We start from the raw sequence: 11,616 nt of genomic DNA, 5'->3' as shown, positions 1-11,616 counted from the left end.
ATGGGAAAAGTGACTACATTTACTGAGAAGGGGAAGACAGAAGGAGTAGATTTCTAGGAGATGACGAACTCCACTTTGGATATGACGAGTAAGAAGGGTTGAGACACACAAGTGAGGAGCTCAGAAGAAGTCTAAGCAAAGATATTTGGGAGTCATCAACATAGCACCATAAATTAACTCTTTAAGAGTAAATGAGACTTGAATTGGTTCCCAGAGCTTTTCAGGTCTACTATATCCTTCTACTTCCCTGTATATTTATTCTATTAATTTTTTGAGAGTTTGATATTGAAACTCCAACTAAAAATCTTAATTTATTTCCTTAAAAAAGTAACTGTAATATACAGTGGAACTACATGTAACCTTGTTCTGTATTGTCCAAGTCTCCTGTAGCTGTGTTATCATATTTTCATAATTTAAAAAAATTTAAAAATTTTTTAAAAAAGAAAAAATGAGATAATATCTAAGGGTCTAATCAAAAAAATAAATAAAGAAAGAAGAACCAAATTTGTAAGTTTAAATCATCATGTTAAAAGACATGTCTCATAAAGGACTGTTATCCAAAATGTACAAGAACTCTTAAAAGTGAAAAATAAGGAAACAAACAATCCAGTTAAACAATGGGCCAAAAACCTTAACAGACACTTCACCAAAGATACACAGAGGGAAAATCAGCATGTGAAAAGGTGGGCCACATCACATGTTATCAGGGAAATACACACTGCGACAATGAGTCACCGCCACACATCTGTTAAAGTTGTAGGCCCAAATCCAGAACCCTGGAAACATCAGATGGTGCTGGGGATGTGGAACAACAGGAACTCTTCCACTGCTGGTAGAAATACAAAACAGCACAGTCACTCTGGAAGACAGTTCAGCAGTTTCTCACAAAACTAAGTGTGTGCATGCTAAGTCACTTCAGTCACATCCGACTCTCCACGACCCCAGGTGTTACAGCCCGCCAGGCTCCTCTGTCCATGGGATTCCCCAGGCAAGAGTACTTGCTGGAGTGGGTTGCCATGCCCTTCTCCAAAACTAAGCATACTCACCGTATAAGCCAACAATTGGGTTCCTTGGTATTTACCCAAAGGAGTTGGAAACATATCCACACCAAAACCTGTATACATATGTTCATAACAGCTTTATTTATAATTGCCAAAAACTTGGAAGTAGCCAAGATATATTTCAGTAGGTAAATGGATAAATAACTATGGTATATCCAACCAATGGAATATTATTTAATATGAAAAGTAAATGAATACACAGAGCACAGAGGATTCTTAGGGCAGTGAAAATACTCTATATGATGTTATAATGACAGAAATATATCATTATATATTTTTCCAAACCTATAGGATGTACAACACCAAGAGTGAACCCTAACGTAAACTTTGGGTGACTATGATGTCCACATTGGTTCACACTGGTTAAAAATGTACCACTCTGTTGAGTAGTGTTGATAATGGGGCAGGTGACGAACATATGGGGACAAGGGGCATAAGGAAAATCTCTGTACTGTCCTCTCAACTTTACTGTAAATTTTAAAACTGCTCTTTAAGAAAACTGCTCTTTTTTTTTTTTTTTTTTTTTAAATATGGAACGCTTCACGAATTTGCGTGTCATCCTTGCGCAAGGGCCATGCTAATCTTCTCTGTATCGTTCCAATTTTTTTTTTTAGTATATGTGCTGCCGAAGCGAGCACAAGAAAACTGCTCTTAAAGGATAATCTTTAGGGAGACTTCCCTGGTGGCCCAGTGGTTAAGAATCTGCCTTGCAATGCACAGGGTGACAGCTGGATCCATGGTCATGGAACTCAGATCCCACAAGCCACATGATGTGACCAAAAAAAACCCCAAAAACCATATATATATAGTCATTATAAAGGTAGACTATGTCAGAAAACATCACAGAAATTTTAAAATATAAGGCATTAAAAATTAATATCAATTTCAAAATATAAAATCTCTATGTTCAAGGACCTACATGGAAAAATGAAATCAACAGGTAAAACAATACATCCATGTAAAGTAAGTCTTAAGTTGTGTAACAATCATCAAAGACATTTCATCTTTTTACCCTCCACTTCTCCAAATGCACACAGCCACAAAGATAGCCACATAGCCACACATTTTCCCTGTTCCTGAAAATGACACATTCTCCCTTGCCTGTCTGTCATTTCACTCTGTTTCCTCTAACTAGAATGCTTTTCTCCTCCGTTTTCTATTCTTTAGAGGAATATACTTGGGAGTAGAATTGCTGGATAATATGGTAGTCTTGTGCTAAACTTTATGACAAAACACTGAACTATTTCCACAGCATCTGCCCCATTTTACACTCCACCAACAAATGTACAATAGTTCCAGTTTCTTCACATCCTCACCAACACTTGTTATATTTTCTGGGTTTTGCTTTTATTATTTTTTTTATTACCAGTCTAGTGAGTGTGAAGTGGTATTGTATTGTAGTTTTGATTTGCATTTCCCTTAAGCTGGCTTAAGGGCTTCCCAGGTGGCTCAGTGGGTAAAAATCTGCCTGCAATGCAGGAGACGCAGGCAGACACAAGTTCGATCCCTAGGTTGGGAAGAATCCCCTGGAGGAGGGCATGGCAACCCTCTCCAGTATTCTTGCCTGGAGACTTCCATGGATAAACAGCCAGTCCATAAAGTAGCAAAGAGTCGGACGCGACTGAAGTGCCTAAGCACGCACACATGCAAGCTGGCTTAAAACTCAACATTCAGAAAACTGAGATCATGGCATCCAGTCCCATCACTTCATGGCAAATAGATGGGGAAACAATGGAAATAGTAACAGACTTTATTTTTGGGGGCTCCAAAATCATTGCAGATGGTGACCGCAGCCATGAAATTAAAAGATGCTTGCTCCTTGGAAGAAAAGATATGACCAACCTAGACAGCATATTAAAAAGCAGAGACATTACTTTGCCAACAAAGGTCCATAGAGTCAAAGCTATGGTTTTTCCAGTAGTCAAGTACAGATGTGAGAGTTGGACTATAAGAAATCTGAGTGCTGAAGAATTGATGCTTTTGAACTGTGATGCTGGAGAAGACTCTTGGGAGTCCCTTGGACAGCAAGGAGATCTGACCAGTCCATCCTAAAGGAAATCAACCCTGAATATTTATTGGAAGGGCTGAGACTGAAGCTGAAACTCCAATACTTTGGCCACCTGCTGCAAAGAGCCAACTCATTTGAAAAGACCATGATGTTTGGAAAGATTGAGGGCAAGAAGAGAAGGGGGCAACAGAGCATGAGATGGTTGGATGGCATCACTGACTCACTGAATATAAGTTTGAGCAAACTCAGGGAGATAGTGAAGGACAGGGAAGCCTGGCGTACTGCAGTTCATGGGGTTGCAAAGAGTCGGACACAACTTAGCGACTAAACAACATGACTATTCTGTGCTTACCAGGTGGCACTAGTGGTAAAGAATTGCCTGCCAATGCAGGAGACCTAAGAGACACAGGTTCAGATCCTGGGTCAGGAATATCCCCTGGGGGAGGGCACAGCAACCCACTCCATATTCTTGCCTGGAGAATCCCCAAGGACAGAGGAGCCTGGAAGGCTACAGTCCACAGGGTCAGGATGAGTCAGACACGACTGAAGGGACTTCGTATGCATACATGACTATCTTGAGCAACTTGTTTTTAAAAAATCTTGGGTATTTATTTATTTTGGGCTGTGCTGGGTCTTCATTGCTGCACAGGCTTTTCTCTAGTTGGGGCTTCTCATTCCAGTGGCTTCTCTTGTTGTGGAACTCAGGCTTCAGTAATTGCAGCATGTGGGCTCACTAGCTCCAGTTCCCGGGTTCTAGAGCACAAGCTCAACTGTGGCACACAGGCTTCGTTTCCCTGCAATAATTGGGATCCTCTCTGATCAGGGATAGAACCCATGTCTCTTGCATCGGCAGATGGATTCTTTACCACTGAGCCACCAGGGAAACCCCTACGTAATTTTTGAATGCACCTTCTTGTTTAGTTGCTAAATCATGTCCAACTCTTTTGTGACCCCATGGACTGTAGCTCACCAGGCTCTTCTGTCCATATGATTTTCCAGGCCAGAATACTGGAGTGGGTCACCAAATCCATCTCAAGGGATCTTCCCAACCCAGGGATCGAACCTGCGTCTGCTGCAGCTCCTGCATCATAGGAGGATCCTTTACCACTGAGCCACCAGAGAAGCCCAAGAACCCTGGAGAGGGTTGCCATTCCCTTCTCTAGGGGATCTTCCTGACCCAGGATCGAACGCAGGTCTCCTGCACTGTGGGCAGATTCTTTACCACCTGAGCCAGCAAGGAAGCCCCAGAATGCACCTACTTTTCTCCAATCCAATGACTTGGTTTTGAGCTATCATATTGCAACAGCCTACTTCATAGAGTAATTATGAGGATTAAATGAGTCAATATATAAATCCACACAGGAAGATTCAACTGAAGCATCTCTGTGTCTTTAAACACCCCCAGAGCCTTCCAAGTGTTCAGTGTTTTCTCCTATGGGGAGGCTCCTCCTCTTGGGAGCCACATTGTTGTTAAAGCTCCCCAAGAGATTCTTATTAACAGCCATGATTTAGAACCACTGGTTTGGGACACTCTTCCCCAAACTGGTCAGATCATGGGAGTCACCTGGGACACTAATTAAAAGGGTGGATTTCCTGTCCTGGCACCAGATCTTTGGAAACAGAATTTCCAGGAGAGAGGCCTGGAAATCTATATTTTAAGAGAAGTGCCCACAGGTGATTCCTATGACCAGGCCTGTTTAGGAAACCCTGAGCTAGATTGACAATGCCAAAAGCTTTGACTGTGTGGATCACAATGAACTGTGGAATATTCTGAAGGAGATGGGAATACCAGACCATCTGACCTGCCTCTTGAGAAACCTGTATGCAGGTCAGGAAGCAACAGTTAGAACCGGACGTGGAACAACAGACTGGTTCCAAATCGGGAAAGGAGTACGTCAAGGCTGTATATTGTCACCCTGCTTATTTAACTTATATGCAGAGTACATCATGAGAAACGCTGGGCTGGAGGAAGCACAAGCGGGAATCAAGATTGCCAGGAGAAATATCAATAACCTCAGATATGCAGATGACACCACCCTTCTGGCAGAAAGTAAAGAACTAAAGAGCCTCTTGATGAAAGTGAAAGAGGAGAGTGAAAAAGTTGGCTTAAGGCTCAACATTCAGAAAACTAAGATCATGGCATCTGGTCCCATCACTTCATGGCAAATAGATAGGGAGACAGTGGAAACAGTGGCTGACTTTATTTTTTGGGACTCCAAAATCACTGCAGATGGTGACTGCAGCCATGAAATTAAAAGACACTTACTCCTTGGAAGGAAAGTTATGACCAGCCTAGACAGCATATTAAAAAGCAGAGACATTACTTTGCCAACAAAGGTCCGTCTAGTCAAGGCTATGGTTTTTCCAGTAGTCACGTATGGATGTGAGAGTTGGACTATAAAGAAAGCTGAGAGCCGAAAAATTGATGCTTTTGAACTGTGGTATTGGAGAAGACTCTTGAGAGTCCCTTGGACTGCAAAGAGATCCAACCAAGTCCATCCTAAAGGAGATCAGTCCTGGGTGTTCATTGGAAGGACTGACGCTGAAGCTGAAACTCCAATACTTTGGCCACCTCTGGCTAAGAACTGACTCATTTGAAAAGACCCTGATGCTGGGAAAGATTGAGGGCAGGAGGAGAAGGGGACGACAGAGGACGAGATGGTTGGATGGCATCACTGACTCAACGGACGTGGATTTGGGTAGACTCCTGCAGTTGGTGATGGACAGGGAGGCCTGGCGTGCTGCGGTTCATGGGGTCGCAAAGAGTCAGACATGACTGAGCAACTGAACTGAACTGAACTGAGCTCGTGGATAATCAAAGGGCAGGGGGCATTTTGAAACTAGATAATCTGGTTTTCAGAATATGATCATCTCACATTCTGACTCTGGAAAAGCGAAACTTGCTAACCTTTGGTGAAAACTTACTGTAGGGGTGCTGCCCCCCAAGACTGTGTCCCCACCCACACCCATGTGACAGACCATCCACCTTAAACCCTCTGCAGTTAGGAGAGCCCTCACTCTGCAAAGCACAGACCTCAGTGTGAGTCCCGGAGAGCCGGAGCTGCCCAGACAGACGCCTTACTCCTTCTTTGTGGCTCTTCCTCTTTGGTGAAATCATCCTGTTCCTACCGTGTGCAAGAAATGCTCCAAACGTGATGGTATCTCTAATCTCCACAGCATCTCTAAGGAAGAGAACACTGTCACCATTTTTTTAGATATGGCTCAGAGACATAAAGGAGTTTGCTCAAGGTCACATACCTAACGCGTGACTAAGCATGGATTCAAACCATGTGATTACAAAGCTGTGACACATTCCACTCTGCAACTCTGTCTCTCAAAGATGACTTCATCTCCCCAGTTATAGCTCACCAGACTATTTGGCTTGCTGCTAAGTTTTTCTCAGTTATACACGGGAATTTCAGACCTGCAGCTCCAAAATACCTGGAACCATCCAGCCTGAAGGAATCCAGGAGAGTATCCAGGGAGCTTTGGGAATCGAGTTCAGAGAGAAGAAAAGGGGGTGATGAGAGCACCCAGCTTGGAGCACAGATGGTCACTCTTCCCCATCCACCCCCATCACACATCCTCCTAGAACTGAAGGAAGCCGGAAGAGGATATCACCTTAGTTCGGGTCAGCAGGAAAGATGTTGACCTCTGGGAGGGACATAGCTGGGGAGGGGTTATAGGAAGGGGAAAAATGGGACGCGTCATCCCTTCCCCAGCAGAAACGAAAGACGGAAAACTTTCCAGCCATGTCAGGCGAGTCTTGTGACTATACCATGCTGCTTACGGGATTCAGGGTTTACAGGGCTCTGGAATTTTACGATGTTTCAGAATGAGCATCCAGGTAGTCTATGGAGAAGCCACGTAGACAGCAGCTGTTCCTGAAAGAAAGGCCACACGACCGGGGGGACCCCAGGATAGAAGCTAAAAGAACCGTGTATTAGCAAAGTGCTGGAGATACGTCCCTCACAGGCTACTCCACAGGCCCCAACAGTTATCCACACCTCCCTCCTCTAAATCCTCCAGCCGTCAACAGTCTCAGAGTCTAAGTGAAACGCTGTGCTTGCTATGTGAGTGCCATTCCATGACACTCCAAGGACCCCTTTTCAACTAAAGTGTTAAGCCCCCAAGTTTATACCATATAGAAAATTCTGGAGCAGCTGCCAGCCTCGTTGTCTCCTGGAGGGGAAACCTGGGAAGGGGATGCTGTGAGTTTATTGTGGTGCTGCAAGGGGGGCAACTTCTCTTCTTAACTCATAGAACTTGGTCAGACTTCTGACCTGACCTGGTATCAGCTGTAGCTGAAGGAGGAGAAAGAGAGGACAGGGCAGAGAAAGTGACATAAGAACGCGAGAGAATGCAACAGGCCTAGGGAAAGACGTCCTGGAGATGAGGGGGCCAGCAGTGACTTAATTGTCTTCCATCTTCATGATGGACATTACAGGCCATGAGGAAGTTTCAGATCTGACCAAAAAAAAAAAAAAGAGTTCCTTAATGGGGAGATAGCAATGAGAACCCTTTAAGTTCTCTCCTTTGGAAAGGAAAAGCATAGAAGAACTGCCTCAACTAACACACTTTAAGAGTGACCAGGAGGGAATTCCCTGGCAGTCCAGGGGTTAGGACTCGGCGTTCTCACTGCTGGGGGAATGCCTGGGTTCAATCCTGGTCAGGGAACTAAAAACCCGGAAGCCAAGCAGATCACCAAAAAAAAAAAAAGAGGGAGAGAGAGTAAGTAGCAGCAGTGCCTACATAAGCTTGGAAGTTCTTGTCATACAGAGACCCACTGTGATGTTCAGAGACCCTCACCATCTCCTTGACACCATCACCTCCTCCACTTCTCAGACTCTTCTGGAGCATCTGGCGGGCTTGCTACCTGCTGCTAGTTCCTGTCTTCTCACTTGTGACCTCTGTTCCCTGTATCTGTGCTTCTCTCTTCACAGACTCTATTTCTGCTTTTTCAGCAGGGAAGGGCTGGGCATCTTCCCCTTCCCAAGGTCACATCTGGCTGGGTTGGAAGAAAATCTGTCCCCTCCAGCCCCTCTCAGTGTGAGGTCCTGGGAATCAACACAGCACAGAACAGACTACCTGGATGAGTCTCATCCATTTTATCCATCATTCATTCAACACACTTCTTTAGTACCTACCAAGTGCTGTGTGCTAAGGCATTTCAGTAGTGTTTGATTCTTTGCAACCTTATGGACGGTAGCCTGCCAGTCTCCTCTGTCCATGGGATTCTCCAGGCAAGAATACTGGAGTGGGTTTCCATGCCCTCCTCCAGAGGATTTTCCCCATCCAGAAGAAGAACGCATGTCTGTTACATCTCCTGCATTGGCAGGCAGTTTCTTTACCACTAGCACCACCTAAGTGCTAGGAGCTGATTAGTGATCCAGGGGCCCTGAGGCTTCAGAAGACCTGCAAAACTGAGGCCTTCGGTATTTATATACTCATAGAAATATTTGCAATACCCATAACCAACAAAGAACTCATATCTAAAATGTATAAAGAACTCCTATAAAACAGTAGCACAGAAAGCCTAACAGAAGATGGTGGGGAACACATGTATACCCATGGCTGATTCATGTCAGTGTATGGCAAAAGCCACGACAATACTGTAATTAACCTCCAATTAAAATAAATAATTTTTTTAAAAAAGAAAATGGACAAAAGAAATAAAGTACTTGAACAGATATCCAAATAGCAAATAAACATATGGAAAGGTGCTTAACCTCAATCAGTACTAAGGAAATGCAAAACCGAACCACTATGAGATACCAGTGCACACCCAGCAGAACGGCTAACATTTTTAAATCATTTTAGAGTGATGACACAGTGTTGATGGGGATGTGGAGTGACTGGAATGCTAAGACACTGCCTGCAGGAGTGTCAACTAACATGAGCACTTTGGAAAATTATTTAGTAGCGTTTACTGACCCTAAAGGGCTTCCCACGTGGCATTGATGGTAAAGAAGCCACCTGTCAATGCAGGAGACAAAAAGAGACATGGGCTCAATCCCTGGATCGGGAAGCTCTCCTGGAGGAGGGCATGGCAGCCCTCTCCAGTATTCTTGCCTTGAGGATTCCAGGGACAGAGGAGCCTGGTGGGCTACAGTCCATAGAGTCACAAAGAGTCAGACATGACTGAAGCAACTCTGCACGCACGCACACACTTCTTCGCCTGCACACACGCACTGATGCTAAACATATAAACATATTCAATGACCCAGTAGAATTGATGCTTTTAAACTGTGGCATTGGAGAAGATTCTTGAGAGTCCCTTGGATTGCAAGGAGATCCTACCAGTCCATCCTAAAGTAGATCAGTCCTGAGTGTTCATTGGAAGGACTGATGTTGAAGCTGAAACTCCAATACTCTGGCCACCTGATGCAAAGAGGGGACTCATTTGAAAAGACCCTGATGTTGGAAAAGATTGAAGGCAGGAGGAGAAGGGGATATCAGAGGATGACATGGTTGGATGGCATCACTGACTCAATGGACATGAGTATGAGTAAACTCCAGGAGCTGGTGATGGACAGGAAGGGCTGGCGTGCTGCAATCCATGGGGTCGCCAAGAGTTGGACACCACTGAGCAACTGAACTGACCTGATGACCCAGTAAGTCTGTTTGTAAGTATATATCCAACAGAAATAGAAACATAAGTGTGCCAATGGACAGAAACAAAATTGTTACAGCGACTTTATTCACAATAATGCCAAACTAGGAACGACCTAGATGTCCACCAACAAAATAATAGAAAATTAAACTGTGGTATATGCACTTAATGGTGATGAAATAAAACTCATATTTTATTACAAGACAAGAAAAATTGAAACATAAAAGTTTTGTCTGCCCACTTGGGCCTCCTCCTTCCCCTTTAGTATGCACTGTGCACACGCGTTAACCAGAACTCCTTAGCAGATAACATTCCTTATCTATCTTGTAAGGGCTCACGATGCCCCACTACTTGCTTTGTTATGCACATCTGGACAGCATAAACTGTCAATACATCATTCAGTGTATAAACCTTCATCTCAAAAACACATATAACTATGTTTTGACCTCCAGCAGGCAGAACAGTCCTCAGAGCTTTCTGAAAAACTGTCTCTCAAGTTATAATCCTCAGGCTGGCTTGAATAAAGTTTTCCATTTCTTTCTCAGAACATCTATTGATTTTTATTTTTTTTTCATCAACAGCTGCAATGGTGTACCATACAGCAATGAAAATGAATGAGCTACTGCTACCTTGGGCTTAAATTTCACAAACACAATACTGAGTGAGAGGAGCCAGACACACAATAGTACCAACTGAACAGTTTCATTTATGCAAAGTTCCAAAGCAGGTGAAACTAACCCATGGGATTAGACAGAGGTTAATTTAGGAAGGAGGGCGGGGTAGTGACTGGGGGGAGACATGAAGAGGGCTTTTGGGGTGCTGGCTATGGTCGAATTCTTGATCTGGGAGGCTGTCATACAGGTATGCTCACTGTGTCGTAATTTGTTGGCCTACATATTTGGGATTTGTGCACCTTCCCACAGATCTGGTGGGAAATTCTATTTAAAAAAACTTACAGGGGAAGGGAACTGCTTCAGGAGAATTTTATTTTTTTAAAGGAGGGAATAGGAGGTGGATCAAGATTTTCCATTCAGGTGGCTCAGCTGTGGCAAGATGAAAAGGGGAAAGAGAGGACTGTTGAATGGAGCAGGGGCAGGAATTATTTCCAGCCCCCAAGTGAAAAGTCTCTAGACACCTTCGCCTTAATTCCCTACCCACTCCTACACCACCTACTCAAAATCAGATCCTTCTGGGTGCAACCCAATGTTTCCGAGTCTAGCGGTTACTTTTGTATCCAGGCAGAAAGACGTAGTGTTCCCAGTCAAATTAGAACCCCAATTTTGACACAGCCATGTCCTCTACTAGGTGCTATGAGAAACTGCAGGCCCTGATGCCAAATGTCCCAGCAGCTAAACTGGAATAATCCTGAGGACGAGAGTAGGAGAAGAGGGACTAGACAGTGCGGGTTTGCAAGGGAATTAATTACCTGCTCCTGTTGCTGTGTGTGTGCTGGGGTGCGTGAGAGCTGGGAGGAGGGGGTGCGGTATCTCAGAAAGAGGAAGAGGCAGCCAGAAGCACCTATCCAGCGCTGTGTTTTCTCTGCAGGCACATCTCTACTCCAAAACTCATCGGGGGGGCGGGGGGGGGGGTCTGGAGTCACGCTCGAATGCACCCCTGAGCCACCTTCCGGGAGGAAAATGACAGGAAGGAACCACTGGTCACAGGTTCCACTGACAGGAGGGGAAAACCCAAGGGTGGTGGTTCCTTTACGGGGGAGATCACACCCCGGACACCAAAACATCCCCCAAAGAACTGGGTCTCCGTTCGCGTTGGAGAGGTGGAGATACCCCAGGGAGGAAGTGGCAAAAGGCGAAATGGGAACAGCCCTCTTTGATCCCAGAAGGTGCGTCAGGGAAAGTTGGATTTTGTTTAGCCCGGGATGGATACATCCTTCCGTGCTGCCGATCCCCTCCGCCCCGCCTCGGGCGGTGAGT

General features: G+C 44.7%; 1 long non-coding RNA gene and 1 pseudogene across 1 annotated transcript; both read right to left on the bottom strand.

The window, feature by feature from the left end:
- Nucleotides 1–592: 592 nt before the first annotated feature.
- On the bottom strand, nt 593–11,541 carry LOC122707715. The gene is made up of 3 exons (XR_006344889.1): nt 11,109–11,541; nt 6,104–6,251; nt 593–829 (listed from the first exon to the last, which is right to left on the bottom strand). It is a non-coding gene; the product is annotated as an uncharacterized LOC122707715 (long non-coding RNA).
- On the bottom strand, nt 1,586–1,699 carry LOC122708356 (annotated as a pseudogene).
- Nucleotides 11,542–11,616: the final 75 nt, after the last annotated feature.

The sequence above is a fragment of the Cervus elaphus genome, chromosome 14 (genome assembly GCF_910594005.1).
Source record: "Cervus elaphus chromosome 14, mCerEla1.1, whole genome shotgun sequence".
NCBI classification, from domain to species: domain Eukaryota; kingdom Metazoa; phylum Chordata; class Mammalia; order Artiodactyla; family Cervidae; genus Cervus; species Cervus elaphus.
Note: the sequence above shows the minus strand (reverse complement) of the source record. Positions and strands in the feature narration are given on the sequence as shown.